The following is an 18,762-nucleotide window of genomic DNA, read 5'->3' as shown; positions in this document are numbered from 1 at the left end:
CAAACTCGAATATTTACAGTATAAACTGAAAGTTGTTTATAGATTTAGCTTTTCTGTTGATCACTGAAGTAATATTTAGTTGTATAACCTTTATTTCTAATAACTGCTTTACATCTGTGTGGCATGGAGTCAACTAACATCTTACACCTGCGAATAGATAGTCCAGCCCAAGCTGACTGGACTACATTCCACAGTTCTTCTGCATTCTTGGGTTTTGCATCAAAAACAAATTCTCAATTTGAGGTCTTGGGATTGGGCTGGCCACTTCATGCCATCACTCTTGTTGGTCTGGAACCAGGATGTTTTCCGCATGCTGGTGTGTTTGGGGTCCTTGTCTTGCTGAAACACCCATTTCAAGGGCATTTCTTCTTCAGTATAAGGCAACATGACCTTTTCCAGTATTTTGACATATTCAAAATGATCCGTGGTGCCTGGTATGTGCTTTGGTCTGACTCCAAAGCATGAGAAACATCCCCAAACCCTTATGCTTGCACCTCCATGTTTTACAGTCTTCACAGTGTACTGTGGCTTGAATTCTGTATTTATGGGTCATCTCACAAACTGTCTGTGGCCTTTAGACCCAATAAGAACAATGTTGCTCTCGTCTGTCCATAGAATGTTGCACCACTTCTCTTTAGGCCAGTCAATGTGTTCTTTGGCAAACTGTAGCCTTTTCAAAATGACGTTTTTCAGTAATGGTACTTTACAAGGGTTTCTTGCAAATAATTGCAGTACTCACAGTTAAATGAAGATCTTCTTTGATTTCCCTGGAACTACATCATTGGCTGCTTCTAATCCATTCTTGTTATTCTATGATCTATCCACGGATGGTAGTATTTCTTTTCCTACCACATGTTTCGGGTTTTGTTTGCCATTTTAAAGCATTTAAGATCATTTTAGCTGAGCAGCCAATTATTTTCTGCACTTCTTTATATGTTTTCCCTCTCCAATCAACTTCTTGATCAAAGTTCTTTCTCCTTCGGTACAATGTCTGGAGCGACCCATTTTACTCACTGAGCAAGGGCTAAAACCAGCAGGTACAACATTTGCTGCCCTCCTTCTTTAAATAAGGGCCATAATTGACACCTGATTCTTCATGAATGAATGACCTCTCTAACTGAACTCCACACTGCTATTAATTTGAACACGCCCCTTTCATTAAAGGAGTCAATTACACCCAATTAGCTGCGTGCATGTCATGACTGTTGATTCTGTTGGTTGCCCATTACTCAGCTACACCTGGTCATGAATTTTTTCCCCATATTGTATTATCTTTTCTGCCAAAATCAGTAACTAAATACATTTGTGATGTTAGATTGCTGTTATTTTGCTCATAACTGTATGAATTCATCCTTTCATGTTGTTTATGCCAAATCCTGACCCTATTTGGAATTCAGACTCCTCAGGCCAGGTGACATTTTTCCAATCATCTACTGTCCAATTTTGTTGAGCTAGTATGAATTGTAGCTTCAGTTGCCTTACAGGAGTGGTACCCAGTGTGGTCTTCTGCTGTTGTAGCCCATCTGCTTCAAGGTGTGATGTGCTGTGCATTCAGAGATGCTCCTCTGCATACCTCAGTTGTAATGAGCGTTTTGATTTACTGTTGCCTTTCGATCAGCTCGAACTGGTCTGGCGATTTATCCTCTGACCTTTGGCATCAACAAGCTATTTTCGCCCAGAGCACTGCCGCTCACTCGATATTTTATGTTTTTTTGACCATTCTCTGTAAACCCTAGACATGGTTGTGCGTGAAAATCACAGTAGATCAGCAGTTTCTGAAATACTCAGACCAGCTTGTCTAGCAAATACAAAAAAAAAAACAGGTCTCATTCAAAGTCACTTAAATCACCTTTCTTCTCCATTATGCTGCTCAGTTTGAACTTTAACAGGTCGTGTATGGGTGTGTTTTTGTGTGCGTGTGTGTGTGTATGTGTGTGTATGTGTGGAGAGAGAGAGAGAAACAGGACGTTTTGGACAGAAGTCCTTCATCTCTGGAAAATTTGTGTCCTTCACTACGATTTCTACAATTTAGAATATCTCTACTTCTGTTTCTACAGTACAGTGCGAATAGTCACCGGGAATCTTCTTTGGATATATTTATTTATACACAATAATGTAACTCTTTCTCTCTATCTCGCTCTCACTATATATATATATATAATGAGATGATGTAAATGCTTGTATTTTACCTTTCCCGAGTGGTTTCAATGTAGGCGATTTTCAGGTGAGCTGGCAGACTTTGAACTCTGCACACAATAGGGAAAAGTGGACATCAGTGGGCCTACTGAATCCAATCACACTGGGGTTAATAAAATGACCTCTTTCTATGTATGCATCAGTACCGCCCCCCACTTAAGTTCTGTAGTGTGGCATAACCTGTAATATTTTCAGCTCATGAGAAAGGCAAATTCCTGCTGCTGTTATTACATTTTTGCATGGCTTAGTGGTGGCTACATGGTGTCAGGAAATGTATCTAGGCAAATAAGTTCATAGGCTATTATTCCCAGGGGACTGTTCTTATAATTGACAAAATGTACTTGCTATAGACCAAAGGCGTTGAAATCAAAGGTGAACATTGTTAGGGGCGTAGCACAAACAGGTTGATGTCAGGCCTTTTTGTTTGCCAAGAACTAGAAGAAGTTGTGAAGTATACTTTCCTTCCTATTAGAGAAGGTGTTAATGACCAGGAACTTGTTATTGGAGTCCTGGGTGGTGTGATGGTCTTTATCATTTTAGCAGTTTTCAACACTTTAACACCATAGACCACTTTTTGCAGATCATGCGGAAACCCTGAGTGCAGTAATATCTCAGTATACGCTGATGTAGTGCAGCTGCTTTTAGAAGACTTGTTATTTAGTTGGAAATCATGTGCATTATCTGCATTATACACTACATTATAATACTCAATACTTCCAAATAATACACATTTCCTAATAATGCACTACATTTCATTATAATGCACTACATTTCATTATAATGCATTATAATGCATTTTTAGGTTTATTAGGCACTCATCATGTTCTGGAACATTTGGTCTAATATTGAATGATGAAAGCTGTCCAGTTACTAAAACTAACAAAACATAATGGAAGTAAAACAGAATTTAGTAGCTAATTGTGAATGAGTAGATTTATTTTCTCACAATTATACATGAGTTTATATATATATATATATATATATATATATATATATATATATATATATATATATATATATATATATATATATATATATATATATATAATATTACATGATAATGCATATTATTCCTATGAGTGTGCACAGAATGTGTGAAATTTCATGAATACATTTTTGATTGGCAGGTCCCAATTAGGTGTGGGGTGTGTGTGTGGGTGTTATGTGAACATTGAATGGTATGTTATGTTGTCAGACAGAGGAGAGACCTAGAACTGTTAAGGACTGTCTATACTCCCTCAGGGCTTTCACTGGGAATTCTCAGGCATTTCACTGGAACCTTTGAGAACTTCAGTGGAACTGCCCATAAAACTTTTTTGTTATCATATAATTTTATTTTAATCTGCAATGTTAATTATGATGTTAATTATGGGGGGATGATATGGCCTTGGTTAGTGTAATCACAAGGTAGTAGAAGTATGCAATTATCCAATAAATCCGTCAGATTGTTAACTGAGCTCTGTTATACACCCCCCCCCCCCCTAATATCTCCTCTCTTCTGTACTTTCCTTTCCTTGAAGAAACCAGGGATATGGGGTTAGGGGGCCTGGTGGCTGTCAGCACTAGAGGAAATCTACTGCTCATTAGTTAGGGGATTTACGGCCGTGGTCCCTGTGGTGCCGGCAGAGCTGAGGTGAGGAGAAAGTCATTGTCACTAAGCAGTGTGGAGCTTCTTATTGATATCCCTGCAGAGAGAGAGAGAGAGAGAGAGAGAGAGAGAGAGAGAGAGAGAGAGAGAGAGAGAGAGAGAGAGAGAGAGAGAGAGAGAGAGAGAGAGAGAGAGAGAGAGAGCTAAAAATACTGCCATTATGCAAAACAATCCCCATGTACATTGGTGAAAGACCTTAGCATCAAGAGGAAACAGCCACACAAGCGGCGTTAGTTGCAGGTAAAGTGGCAGGTGTCAAGGTGGTTATGGTCTCCTGGTACCTCATAGTGTCTGCCTTTTTTGCAGCACTTAAGCTTGTAGAATGGAACTCGCTTTTATACTGCTAAAGTTTTACACACACACACACACACACACACACACAAGAACTCATTTCTTACGCTGCTAAAAAGCGAGTCAGAGTTTTGGATATGTGCTCAACATGCGCACACACACATGCACACATATACACACATGCACACACATGCACACACATCTATGTTCAGCTCCAACTATGTCATCATTTCCCCCCATATAATAATTAGAAATCCATACCAAAATTAATGGACATATTGGGCAAAAAATAGGTATGTTAATATGGACTTTCTTAAAATGATTAAGACAGATTAACGTAATAGCAGAAGCTAAAGGCAGAGGAGACTGGGGACATGGGGTGGTGTTCCAATTACGCTGAACCATCCAGTCATGGAAAGCAAAAGTCAGTCAGTCAGTCAGTAAATGATCTCAGTGAAAAAAAACACAGAAAGAGCAGCGTGAAACTGGACAGGGAACTGTGGATTGGAAACTGTGGGGGAGAAAGCAGAGGTAAGAGGAGAATTTGAAGTTTCTGTCTATCTGAAACTGCCAGGTTTGGATATGCCATAAAAGTGACTGGCATTTAGGATGGCACTCAGTAGATATAAATAACTGAATTGGTGACTTCTACTATACACACCTGTACATGAATGTCAATAAACTGAATTGAATAGAATTGAAATTGAATTCCGTGGAGCATAACATCATGGCCGACTTTATTTCACAGCTTGCTTCTCTGCTCCTCTGGCTGCTAATTAAAATGCCTGGCATTCTTCCTCATTGCACAGAAGGCAATGAGGAAGAAAAACGATGTTCGTATATTAACCACCATTTTCTTATATTGAGAATAACACTGTCAGGAGTGGCATTGTAGAGATGTTTATGACAATGAGGTGAATCTCAGGCTTAATAGTGTAAGGATGTAATAGTACTCCTAATGCACTAGTGTAAGCTGGTACTAGTGTTTCTAATGTATTAGTGTAAGGATGTACTATTGTAAGGATATAATAGTGTTCCTAATGTACTAGTGGAAAGATGTGCTAGTGTCCCTAATGTACTAGTGTAAGGATGTACTAGTATTCCTAAGGCACTAGTGTAAGGATGTACTAGTATTCCTAAGGCACTAGTGTAAGGATGCACTAGTCCTCCTAAGGCACTAGTGTAAGGATGCACTAGTCCTCCTAATGCACTAATGTAAGGATGTACTAAGTTTCCTAAGGCACAAGTGTAAGGATGTAGTAGTGTTCCTAATGAACAAGCATAAGGATGTTCTAGTGTAAGGATTTACTAGTGTTCCTAATGCACCAGTGTAAGGATGTACTAGTGTTCCTAATGTACCAGTGTAAGGATGCACTAGTTCTCCTAATGCACTAATGTAAGGTAATGTAATGTACTAGTGTTCCTAAGGCACTAGTTTAAGGATGTAATAGTGTAAGGATGAACTAGTTTTGCTAATGCACTAGTGTAAGGCTGTGCTAGTGCTCCTAATGCACTAATGTAAGGATGTACTAGAATTCCTAAGGCATTAGTGTAAGAATGTACTAGTTTTATTAATGCACTAGTGTAAGAATGTACTAGTTTTATTAATGCACTAGTGTAAGGATGTACTAGTGTTACTAATGCACTAGTGTAAGGATGTACTAGTGTTACTAATGCACTAGTGTAAGGATGTACTAGTGTTACTAATGCACTAGTGTAAGGATGTACTAGTGTTCATAGTGTACTAGTACAAGGATTTATTCGATTGGGACAACAAAGCACTATTGTCAGCAACTCTGGACAAGAGCATCTGGTAAATGCTATAAATGTAAATGTAATTGCATGCTTGTAAAAGTGTGTGTGTGTGTGTGTGTGTGTGTGTGTGTGTGTGTGTGCCAGAGTCTTTTGCTGAGTACACATTTTACCTAATCCCTTGTATCGCAGAGCACAGAAGTGATTGATTGGAAGCTGTTATTGTTGGCATTTAGTTGTGTATCAGTAATGATACTGAGTGCTTAAGATTTAGTATTTATGATCTTATGTCATGAATAGGATGTATAAAGGAGGTTACACACTGTGAAGGCTCATCCTCCAAAAGTCCTTGCCTCTTAATTTGAAGTGAAAAATCCATAATAGGTCTTGATCTGTATTGATTGATTACCAAAATGTCATTTTTTCGAGGAAACTGTGGCAGTAAAACTGTAGTATAAATGTAAATAAATTATTTATGGAAAGTGGTATTATTAGTTTTTGATATTAAGCTAAAGCATTTTCAAAATGAAAGCACCGCTAACAATGTCATGTTGTTGCCCATAGACCATTGTTAAAATCATAATTTATTTATTTTACATTATATTTTATTTTGCATTCTGTTCACATCAGATTCTGTTTGAATAAATATCCATATGTTTAGCTTAGTGTTTATTTAATATTAGTCTTTACCCTCAGTGATCTGACTCTTGTGTTATCTTTGGCGGAGCTTAGTCAGCTTTACATAAGTGCAAAATGCCCAATAAACCTACATTAATCACTACTTGATAAGGAAATTCACATAAATTCATATTAACAGCCTCTTGCTGCCTTCCCTAACCTTGAGGTTTCAAAGTAATTGGCTGTATTTTCCTGAACATGAGGGTTTCCCTTAACTACGTCAAAAAAAATCCATGTGAAGCCCACACCTACTCCAATTTCAAAACCTGAGATCCACTCAAGTTCAAATTCAATGCATTAATTACCTTTATAGCGTGACCCTGAGCTTTAAAGAGCTTGGATTCTTAAAGAATTGCAGTAGAGATTGTAGGTACTTCTGAGCTCTGTTGCTCATTGTCGTCATTGCTCTGCTGTCTCTTGACCCGTCCGTAAATATTTGTGTCACCCACACAGGTCCAGAACATGCCAAGCAGAGGCAGAAATATCAATCATTTATCAGGTCAGGAGAAAATGTCCTTCCTCTTTGTGCAATGGTATTTCTTTCCCCCAGGCTCTCTTATGAAAGTGTTCTTCCACATTACCTCTTTTTAAAGGTTTATACCCTGACCTGAATTCAGTTTTGCCCAAAGTATCTTTTCAAAATATGCATTGGCAAACCAGCATTCTCCCTACACCATTCACCTTCACATGAATTCAACGCTTCTAGGATGACTAGGATGATTAAGTTATTTGTTATTCACTACAGCTCATGTGTTTGGATTCAAGACGGATTGAATAACATCCCTTATGTATTCAGGCAGTGTGATAGAGCAGAGTGGGTTATCCCCTATGCATCACCCCAGGCAATTAACAAGGCAAAACACTGGCACCAAGACTTAATATAGAAGAATTTCATCACAATTATTAATCGCTGAGGCTTTCTCACTCCATTTAAGGGCTAGAGTGGTTCACTGCACTTGTGGTTTCCCAGGTGACGGGATTAGCTGATGTGTGTCAGCGGTTCCGTGGTATCCGTGGCTAAAGGGAGATGTTTTCTGCACACCTCGCAACCGATCAGCTGTGTAGAATGATGCAGTTATTGTTTTGAACCTGCACTTCAGCACAGAGGATTTGAAATTAAACAATGATTGAAAGGTTAAAGTGAACAATGTCAACTTTTATTCAGTGGTATTTAACTCTATTTTAGGTGACATAACAGGTGGCATCTGACTTATGTTTTGGCAAGCTGCATGTGTCTGTTTCATTAGTTTGTGCACATTCTAGATATGGCACTTGCAACGTGGCAGTGTGTTGCTGTCTGTCAACAGCAGGAACAAAGTGTCACTGCTGCTTAAGCAGAGCATTCTGAGGCTGAGACGGAGTAAATCAATCAGAGATATAATGTTATGTGTTTCAAATCCATCTATACAATATTAGGGGGCAGGAACGCAATGGTGAGTATAGCAATACCAAGTGACCCGATGGACCACCAAAGAATACTTTTAATCACTTCAACACTCTAACCACAGATTTATCAAAGACATCTATAAGAATGTGGCAGCATTTGTCATAGGATGCAAGTCCCATTATTGTACATTATAAATGAGTAGAATTCGAAGACAGAAGTCTTATAGACTGGTGACGAAGAACAGCGTGCAGGGGTTCCGCTCCTGAGTCAAGATGAACCGTCTCACTTGTGAGCCATGGTGGCATGGTCATGTAGGCGTGCCAGTGCACTTCACCTTGCAACAGGACAATGAACCGAAACATGGCAATAAATCAGCATCCGGGGTTGTTCGAGGCCGAAAAGGGGAATGTTCCAGACAAGTAATTTCCTTGAATGCCACTGAGCATTTACCAAAGACAAGACTGAAGACAAAAAGTCCATAAATAAAGAAGAATGGAAATTGAAATGTCAGGCAGCCATTGATCACAAAGGCTTTCTAACAAATAATAAAAGCGACAATTTTATGTAGGCTTGTTCATGTGTTATCTGATGCCCTGAAATAGGTGGACCATGCATAAAAAGGAAGTGTTTCCTATATGCTTCATACAATTCCTAAATACATTTTAATTAAAGCTGACAATGCACTCCTGTGTCATTGCAAATCCAATATACAGAGCCACAGCAAAATTGTTTGTCCGTGTGTATGTATGTGTGTGTGTGTGTGTGTGTGTGTGTTAGTGTGTGTAAGGGGGTGTTTGTTTGTCGTCTAAAGGCTTTGATTCAGGTCAGGTTATCCAGCTGCACTGCATGTTGGGAGGTGATTGAAGCATCTTTGTTAATGGCTTCCTGTAGATGTAGAGCCAAGTGTGAATGAATGGATGAAGTCTGAGGTCTTTAGGGGGTTCGTCTGTCTGCGTGTAAGAGGCAATTGTAAGAAAATTGCTCCAAAAGTCACTTACCTTTTCTACCAGTATTAAGGCAACTTTACTGTCTCTTTACCTGAAAGGGAACCAGAGGTTTACTTGCAAATTTAATGAGGAAAGGGATGAGGAGAGACAAACAAAAACAACTGAGGGAGAGAGTGGAAGTCAGAGAGTGAAAGGAGGAAAGGTGGCATAGTGCCATCAGTAAAGGAGAGAGGGAGAGAGAGAGAGAGAGAGAGAGAGCGAGAGCGAGAGAGAGAGAGAGAGTTCCTGCAGTCTCACAAGATATAGGCAAATCCATGATTTCATAGGACAGCCCCAGCCAACATATCCCAGCCAAAACAGTAGGCAACCCAGGGCTCTGAATCCTTAGTGCCTTTTTGAATCTGTGAATTCTTGCTCACCATTGTTAAGTGAAATAACCACAATTAAGTAATGAGTAAAGGATCTGCATGAAGGATGTGAATGATTGATTGATTTAGAAACCAATTATTCAACCACTGATTCCCAACCAATTAGCTAAGTAGCAGTTGTATTTGAACAGCGCAGCAGAAATATGTCACTCAAGGCCCTTAACCCTCCATTGCTCAAGTTTCACCTTAATGCTGTAAATGTAAATGTTTAGCAAATTTGTAGGGTGGACACTGGGATTCACCAGGAGAGACAGAAGACCAGGTAGTGTCCTGGAGCAAGACCCGAGGGGGCCTAAGTGACAGATGGCAAACTAAAAAAGAGAGAGATGGGGGCAGATGCACGTGTCCTCCCTGATTACTCTGTGTTCCCTGCCACCCATGTGCATGTCATAGCACAGCAAAGAGCAGCCATATGGCAGATGAAAGCGTAGCCCAGCATCCCGCTGGCTTTTTACCGTTTGTAAACGTCCATCCTGAGCTGGGCATAATGAACTCAGTTGCTGGGTTAGGTGGCTACGTGCTCACGTCATAACACTACTTTCGTTCTGTACTGTTCAGCCAAAAGATTGAGGACAAGGTGTGCCCCATCGTAGAAAGCTGAATTTCCCGAAATACAGTGTTCACTCTCCAAGTCCATACAGCAAAAACAACCGGTTTTGAAATCACTGTTTTCCTTATGTCATGAGACACATTTACATATCTCTGCCTGTTCAGCCCACAGCAGTTTAGCCCCGCCTACTTACATTGCAGTTCTCTTCTATTTCCGCTCCGAGTGCACATTCCAGGGCAGCCAATCAGAACAGAGCTCATTTATCATACATCAGGTAGGCAGCACCAGGCAGTAACATTCTAAGGGACAAAGAGGTTGAAAAGCACCATGTAAAAATGAAACACTTTTTAGAACATAAAGCCATTGTAAGTGGACATCAAGGAAAATGATAAAACACAATCAAGTTATAGGATGTGGCCCCTTTAAATACAGTAGATTTGCCGTTATTTGTTAAGGTGTTCTCACAGTTTTGTACAACTATCTGTTGACACCAACAGTCTGGTGCACAGATTGTGTCTATAACTGCCTAGCTTTTGATCGCCTGAGCCAGACTGTCTATGGGGGTCTCTGGATGATGGGATCACGTTCTGATCACAGTGCATGCTGTGTGTGTTCACATCTTGCAGTAGCATGGCTTCTCTCATTCTAGGTAATATTTTAAAGGACTATTCTAGCACAAAACAGTTTTCCATCATCCAGACATATGCCATCATCCAGACATATTAAGTCAGATGCTTAATTTTAAAGTGACAGATGGTGCAAAAATGATCTCAACTAGTCATCCTTGGAGCCAATTTTAAAGATGTTGTCTAACAATAATAAAAAATGACTCGCTTGTATGATCTGCTTTTTTTTTTTTTCATGAGAAATACTGAAAAGGAAACCCCATACCATGCAGGCACAAGCTTACTCATGCATATCTATTATGCTGAAATAGCACTGAAAATGCTGCTCAGAGCCAAAACCCCATTCAGTACCTTGTACTGCCTTGTTTTCCGTTCACAATACTATATGGTAATACATTACATTAACAGGTAAATTAAAGGGAATCTTTTTATGGATTTTCCCTTTATTCCCCTTTTATAGCTATTTGGTCTGCAAAGTTAAAAAAAACCCAGAGTACATGGTACAGTGAGTAGCTCTCCACCCACCCCACCCAGCCCCTCAATTTTCTCAGTTGCCTGAAACACTTTGATGGAATTTCAGCCATTTTCTTTGCTACAAGATGACATAATCTTGTAACATTTTATCTATTGCCCGCCTACCAGCAAGCTTTGCACGCCGTCACACAACGCTTAGCAAGTCCTAGAGGCCGGGAAAACTTTGTTCAGGTTTGTAGCCATGTCAAAAAGACTCTGTTTTATGCGTAGTGAGTGGAAATCTCCTTTGTATGCTCTGCCACAAACCACAATGAACCACAAAAGTCAGTGGTAGACATTCACAGTGTCATCACTGTTCATTCCACTATTACAATTATTTTTTCTCTGTGCCCAACACTTCACGGTGGACATGAACAGTTCAGTGCTGGATCTTCACATCTCTTTCTCCTGAAGGGCATGACAGTTCCAATTTTTTGTGGCCCAATGCAAGATTCAGGTTCACAACCTATAAGTATGCATTATTATTTGTGGATTTTTGATGTTTAAAACCAACAAGGTTGCTATTGTGAGTGTTCAAGTGTGGAGCTGTGATCTGTAGCTATGCCGTAGTCCAAGTGCCCAGCTTTAGGCTTCTTAGCTAATGATGGCAACTAATCTTAATGTGTTGTAATAGTTTTGCTAATCAGCTGCAGGCCCACTTTTACCTAAAGTTGTGTGGAAATATGGAAATGTTTTTTCAATCATTAGATATTGAGCAGTGTTCAAGTGTAAAGTTGGGTTTATGATTACAAGCTGTCATGTCGCAGTCCACTGGAGGCTTCTGTTAACCAGCTAGCTAAGTTTCTTTTTTTTACACATATGCCGAGTTCTGCTTCAGAAGCACTTTGCCTGTACGGCTGACTAACCTTTTAAATATGAAATTCTAAAATAACTGAAATAGCATATATTGTTATGCTCGCAGAGCCGATGAAGGACTCCTGTCCAAAATGTCTGCAGAGCCCCGGTTAGCATATTTGCATAAAAACAAACCATCTAATTATAGAGATAAACTATCTAGTTATAGAGTTAACAAGGTACACATCTTTTGTCTTCCTTTTTCCTTTTTTTATAGTAACGTTTTAATAAACATAATGAAGTCGTGAATTTCATTCATAACGGTTAAATAAGAGACCAGTATTTGCAGAAGTGCAAAACACTCCTAACCTCAAAGACATTCAGCAGTCCATAGTTCAGTGCGCTGTTGTAAACAGCTCCCAGGGTTAATGGAGGGGAGGTAAATGAATTGAGAGCTTAGGCAAACCCCAAGGCTGGAGTTAAATTAAGATAAGCTAACATCTGTTGAGGTCTGCGCAAAGGCTTGTGGCTGTTTGCACTTCTTGTGCTCTAAATGAAGGGGGGCAGGAGGTATAATTGAAGAAGATTCACTCTGCTGTCAGGATATTGGGTGAGCTGTTTTACAATGTAGTGATGGCAGACTTTCCACTATCTCTTGTGTCCACATATACGCGTTTTCAAAATGAACAGGTGTGCATTGCGTAGGCCTGAAGTTGAGAGAGCCATTTTGTGGGGTGATGATTCTCAGCTACAGTCACAAATGAAGTGGTGTTGCTGAGAATTGTGGGAGCGCAAGTTCACTCAGTGGGGGCGGTATTGTGAGAGAGTCTGTGTTTGTTGTGGCTTTCTCCACACTGCAGAACAAAAAGCTGCCACCCCAAAGGTGGCACAGTAAAAGGCATGAGACAGCAAGGTACTGCTGGTGTGCACTTATTACGGATCACTGACCTCCCTTCACTGATGCCACTATGGAGGTTCCACTTAAACCAAATACAGCATATGCTGTTTCCCCACATGGGTTTCCACTGCGACACCCAATGTGTATGTGGGGGTGTGTAAGTGAGAGGCGAGAGAATAGCCACAAATGAGTTTTGTTTATGAAGTTGGACAGCCTACATGTCCTAACTCTCTCATTAGCGTTCACAATAAAACCAGGAACACAGGAGTGCCCAGTCTCCTGGGGTGGCTGACAAGGCATCAAAGTTCTTTATTGTATCACAAACCCTGACTCACCGATGCGATAACATCAGCCACGAGAAATTATAAAGCAAATTGGAACAAGAATTTGCAAGCATGGACTGCTTTTGGAAGGGCCAAACCACCACTAAATGCAAAACGACGCACACACCCTCACACAAACACAGAGTGATTCCACTCAATCTTACCAATCACATCATCATGAACTGCAGATATCAGTCTGAAAGTACTGCTACTTAGCTGCTTTCTCACCTTCCTATCCTTTATCGCATACTCTCTCCTTCCTCATTATGGAAGCTGATGTCCATGTTCTACTCCCCACAAACTGCATCAGACTGCCTGAGACCAGGTGCTGTTGCTGCACCAAGATAGTACAGTGCAATTTGCTTCTCCCATTATTGGCCCAGTCTCCCCCACCCCTAAAATAGCACACCACAACCTGGCCTAACGAAACAGGCCGGTTACAGTTACGTCCGAGGTAAGGAATCCGTCTGATCCTCTGATCCTCTCACATTATACATCACTGCTCCTAACCTTCCAGTTATAGAGCTAATTTAACAGTCTCGAAAAACTGTTAAACAATGTCAACTGAACGCAGACCCGCCCATCTGCAAATGGATCTACAACATTTTGGACAATTGGAGCGCAGTATGTCAGGATGAGCATTTGCCTCCCAAATCAGCTGACCACTGGTACCAACGGGCTGCATATCTCTGTCTGCTCTAGTCTATACCATTGAGTGCATCAGTCATATAGTAGTCCTTCCCTCAAAATTCTAATGCTGTAGATAACGCAGCCATCATGGACCTGATCTCTGGAAATGATGAGTAGGTACAGAAAGCGGAGCAGAGCACCTCTCGGCTGTATCGAGAAGGAACAGAGTGGAACCTGAGGCTCAAAAAAATCTCCTGGCGTTCCTCTTCCGCTGGAAGACAGTGAATACATTGTCACCATATTTGAGCCCATCACACTTCTTAGGAACATGTCCAGCTCCCTCAGCTGAGATGGAAATATCACAACTGTCACCAAGGTTACAGCACCCTGAATGTACTTTCACATCTCGCATCCAAGTACAGTTTTTATAGGACCTCCATTAAGAAGATCGTCATCTGTTATTAACTGGTTTGGCTTGACTGCTGCCCAGCCAACAGTTTGCATACCACCAGTCCCGTCTACACAATACTCATAGTGTGTCCATGTCACTACTGCTTATTGTAAATTGTGTTGATTTTGCTCTGTATGGCATTTTAGATTGTGTTTCTCTACATTGTACGATTCATCAATTTCCCCGCAATATGTTCTCCATTAAACTTAACATATGTTGTTGAAATTGTATGTTGTTTGTGCAAAATCCCCAATGTGTGCCTGGTACCGAAGTTAATTCCCTTCCCATTGGTGTGGTTTTCTGCGTCTTGTTGTACTGTGCCAAGACAAATTTAATGTACAAGTCAGAGGAACTGGCCAGTAAACACGATTCGCTTTTTAAACTGATTGACTTTCAAATAGGCTCATAAGGAACAGAGTGGAGAGGCCAGCAACTGCGATGCACAGCATGGAGGAAACACTGAAGAAGGAAGTGTGTGGGTGTGTGTGTGCATATTTTGTTTTCCTACTTCGTACAAATTAGGCTTATTTGAGCAGTGGGCACTGTAAATGTTCCTTCACAAAGAGTATAAAATCCACAATCAATATCATGACGGAGACATTGCTGTATAGACAGATTCACCCTACCACACACTCTGATTTATTACCAACTTTCCACACACAAACACACATATAATACAGTATACCTAAAGTCATTTAATAGTATCGGCACTGCATCAGTGAAATATGACACAGATGGTACACAGTAATACCTTAATGCAACTCAGTTTTCTTCGGGATCTATGTTGCCAAACTGCCTGCTGTTATGTGTAGTGCTCTATTATTATAAAACACTCTTGATATTTACAAACTGGACTGTTAATATTATTATATTCTACTGGCAGTTTTCCTAAATTTCCAACGCATGTTTCTTTTTGTCTTCAACGTACAAATGCTTCATGAAATTAATCAGAAAATGAGATATTCTCTGTAATCCCCTGGCTGACACAGAGTGCACTGTGCTCAAACAGCTGACTTATTTCTACAACACTTACCGCTCCTTTAATTGTGTCCAGTGCTTTGTTTTGGTGCTTATTTCCTTATTTTACCCTAAAACAGTTCATGACAACTCCCACACTGCTCCCTGTGGGCCGGAATCCGTGCGATGTGTGACCGACACCCAGAACAGCCGACAACATTTGATGTTACAAATGGCTAGCAAGAGGTGCCAGGTCAGCAGCTGAATGGGATTGTGTGGGCTGTAGATAAGATATAGTGCAATGGCACTCATCCTATTGGGGAGTGTGGCTTTTTTCTGACTCGAGGTAAACCCCACCATTTTAATAAAGTGTAGTTTCAGGGTGCCAGCATCTCAACCATGTCATTACATTACGCGTGACATCTGTGCATGCGTGTGTGTGTTTATTTCCTGATTAAGCAAGGTGAAGCATAAACTTTTTTTTTTTTTTTTTTTTTTTGCATCAGCGATTTATAATCCCCTCCTGGCCCCGCCCACACCCCACAGGTTTGTATTTATTAATTTATCTTTTCCATCTGGCCATCTGATAACAACTCCTCTTCCCATGTCACTAGCTGTGTTGCAGCATTTGTACTGGCCTTCTGATGCTGCATTCTTGTGAGAACATTAAGCCGGTTCTCGCTGTGGTACTAAATAGAATGCAAAAAAGTCAGCGCAGTTGAACCTGCTAAAATCAAAGCACACTTTGATGTTATTGTTTTTCCTTTTACAGTGGTGTGACTTAATTTGGCCATACGGTAGCTTATGTACCCAGTTGCTAAATTTAATGTTAACTTTTAACTTTGCACCTGGGGCACCAGCAGTTCAACACATGTAGATACAGCACTTTATTACCTTTGGGGTACGGGTGCACGGTTAAAAGTTTTACCTATAGGACAGTTTGTATTAACCACCCTTCAGCCATTGACTGATGGGCATTTTCAGACCACGGGGCCATTTTTGGATAGCAGAACCAACAATGACAAGGATATGTAGAAGCCTCAGCAATGCCCTGTGGCCAGCTACTAGTTCAGCAAGTATGACCTTAACCGGGCTTCTCATGCCACTACCACGTCAGTGTTAACGGCACGGTGGGAACCACTGCCCCAACATCGCCCACTTAGCAGTGGCCCCGTGGTCAGATGAATTCTGCGTGGCAACAGATGACCTGATTGTGTGGGATAGCTAAGCACAGGTATGTGTACGCAGTTGTTTCTCATCTTCCTCTAGTTCTTTCTCTTCTCCTTTAAAGTAAACAGATTTATTCTGCTTTTCTTTGTAGTTATCAAACTCAGTCCTTTACTGAGGCTGGAAACAAATTTAGCCACCTGTCACTACATAACATAGCCTATTATATAAAATATTTCTATATATATTATATAAATTCTGCATATATAATCTAACTGCTGAAACAGCAGAACTTTAAAAAGTATACCAGTTATACTGGGTGCAAGAAGTACATATTCAGTGCATTAAATGCATATTGAAAATACATATAAAAAACAAGTGAAGGTCTACTGTGGTAGTGTTGGTGTGCACAGCTGTGTGTGTGTGTGTGTGTGTGTGTGTGTGTGTGTGTGTGTGTGTGTGTGTGTGTGTGTGTGAGTGAGTGAATGCAGGATGACGTTACTACAGTAACATTACTAAAAGGAAACAGTAAAGCTATATCATCATTTCACTGAGCTCAAAACAACATGGTGCATGTGAGAGAGATCCAGGGAGAGAGGGAAGAAACGTGGAAGAGATACGGTGAGTAACACTAAAGAAGGAAAGAATGGAGAAGAGGAGAGGGAGACGGAAGAGAAAGAGAAAGAAAGAAAGGATAAGGTAGGGAGAGATATGTCAGAGTGTTCTGTGGTCCCTGGGCTGTCTTTGGCATCCTAAATCAGCTCAGGGATACAGTGGGTGAGTGTCTGCATGCAGTTTGTGTGTGTGTGTGTGTGTGTGTGCACGTGTGTGTATGCGTGTGTGTGTGCATGAAGATACCCTTCTTCACATTTGTACTTTCACATACAACAATAGTCAGTAAGGAGAGAATGTCCTCATTAAAATGATGTTTTCCTTATAAAATATTAAAACCTCTATTCATGTAATATTGAATTGATATTTATTGCTGTCTTGCAACATTCTAATGAGACATTGCCGTATGATTTGTGTATGTGAATCATCTACTTATTTTAAGTTTTAGAAAATTTGGATTTATTCAAAACTGCCTTCTACTTAGTTCTTTACTAAAAGCAGATGCTTCTTAAGCAAAGGACTGTGTTCATTACTCACCATAGTGGGGAGCTCCTGTACAGAAGGTTTGGTTTTCTGTATTGACTGCACCTGTATTGAGTCAGCTCAACAAGTAATCAATTCCTCCAGTGATGGTTCTTGTCTTCCAGTTGAGATGAAAACATTCTGCACATGTGTAGTCCACAAAACCAAAGTATTATAAAACCAAGAACAGAGGATTATAAAACCAAGACCAGAGGATTATTAAACCAAGAAGAAAGGCTTATAAAAACCAAGACCAGAGGATTATTAAACCAAGAACAAAGGATTATAAAAACCAAGACCAGAGTATCATAGAGTATTATTAGAGTATTATAAAACCAAGACTAGAGTAATATAAAACCTTGGCTTTGTGGGGTTACACAGTTTTTTGTAGGGATACAGGGTACAGTGTTTTGTAGGGACGCAGGGTACAGTGTTTTGTAGGGACGCAGGGTACAGTGTTTTGTAGGCATAGGTAGTGTTTCACTTACATTCCCTCAGCTGGCTTGAATCCTGGTGTTTTACAGAACCTTCATCTTGAGGCACGACCCATCTCATTCATAATTCATCTGGGGTTGGGGTATTTTTGTAGCCTGAAATGTTCTAATCTCCTCCTGTAAAGATTGATGGGTTTTAGGCTCACACAGATGTGCAGGGGGGGCGGTCTATGGATCTATAAGATCGATGTGGTTTCGATGCATGTGTTGGAATAAGTCTGTCACAGTGTAGACTGGTTACAGTCTGCTACCCTCATTCAGCATCAGGCAGGACTGGTTTGAGCTGATCCATCCTGTATTACGTCTGTGAGCTGATCTGACTGTACAGAGCCTGGTCTGGGGCTGGAGAGCACAGAACGCAAGAAATCCTTGGGTGATGTGTCTGTAATTGCACAAGGTGTTTAAAATGCACCCATAAAAAGAATGGCATGATGTTTCTGCTTGAAGCATCAATAGCTGTTCGCACTTTTTGGTTAAAGGGTTTGTATTTTCATAGAATTTTGCAATTTCATAGAGCTTTGGTGAGGATTGCTCACATGGACATGAGAACTGCTGTTATTAGTGGGTGTTGTATGAGAACAGGGAGTCGGAACACAGCAGTCATTTAGAGCCGTAGTTCTGTTTCATCTCCTCATTGATCTTAATATTCACAGTGGGACCTCTTTGCGCCCTCTTCCTGTCCCCCAACATGCTTTCTGTGCCTCGCTCATTCTGATCAAATCTGGGTTTAATATTTGCAAAGAAATCCTACAGTGACGTTACAAACGTGTAAAGTTGCTAGTCTTCCCTTGCTTTCTTTGTACTTCAGAAAATGAAGGGTTATGTAAACGTGGCAATAGCTTCTGCTGACCTCTGTGTTTTTGAGGTCAAGGTCTTTTCCGTGTTCAGGCCCCTAAC

General features: G+C 40.5%; 1 protein-coding gene across 5 annotated transcripts in view; it reads left to right on the top strand.

Annotated features, from left to right (window-relative positions):
* Nucleotides 1-18,762, top strand: part of slc8a2b (solute carrier family 8 member 2b) — an 86,152-nt gene that overhangs the window by 35,564 nt on the left and 31,826 nt on the right. Inside the window, exon 2 of one of the 5 annotated variants that reach the window (XM_035534139.2) lies at nucleotides 7,019-7,064. The exons of the other annotated variants lie outside the window; for them this stretch is intronic. The gene's annotated coding sequence lies outside the window, so the exon portion shown is untranslated. The remainder of the gene's footprint in view (nucleotides 1-7,018; nucleotides 7,065-18,762) is intronic. 5 annotated transcript variants of the gene reach the window in all.

This window comes from Electrophorus electricus, chromosome 17 (genome assembly GCF_041902795.1).
Source record: "Electrophorus electricus isolate QZ-2024a chromosome 17, ASM4190279v1, whole genome shotgun sequence".
Classification (NCBI taxonomy): domain Eukaryota; kingdom Metazoa; phylum Chordata; class Actinopteri; order Gymnotiformes; family Gymnotidae; genus Electrophorus; species Electrophorus electricus.
This window is presented reverse-complemented; position numbering and strand designations above follow the sequence as displayed.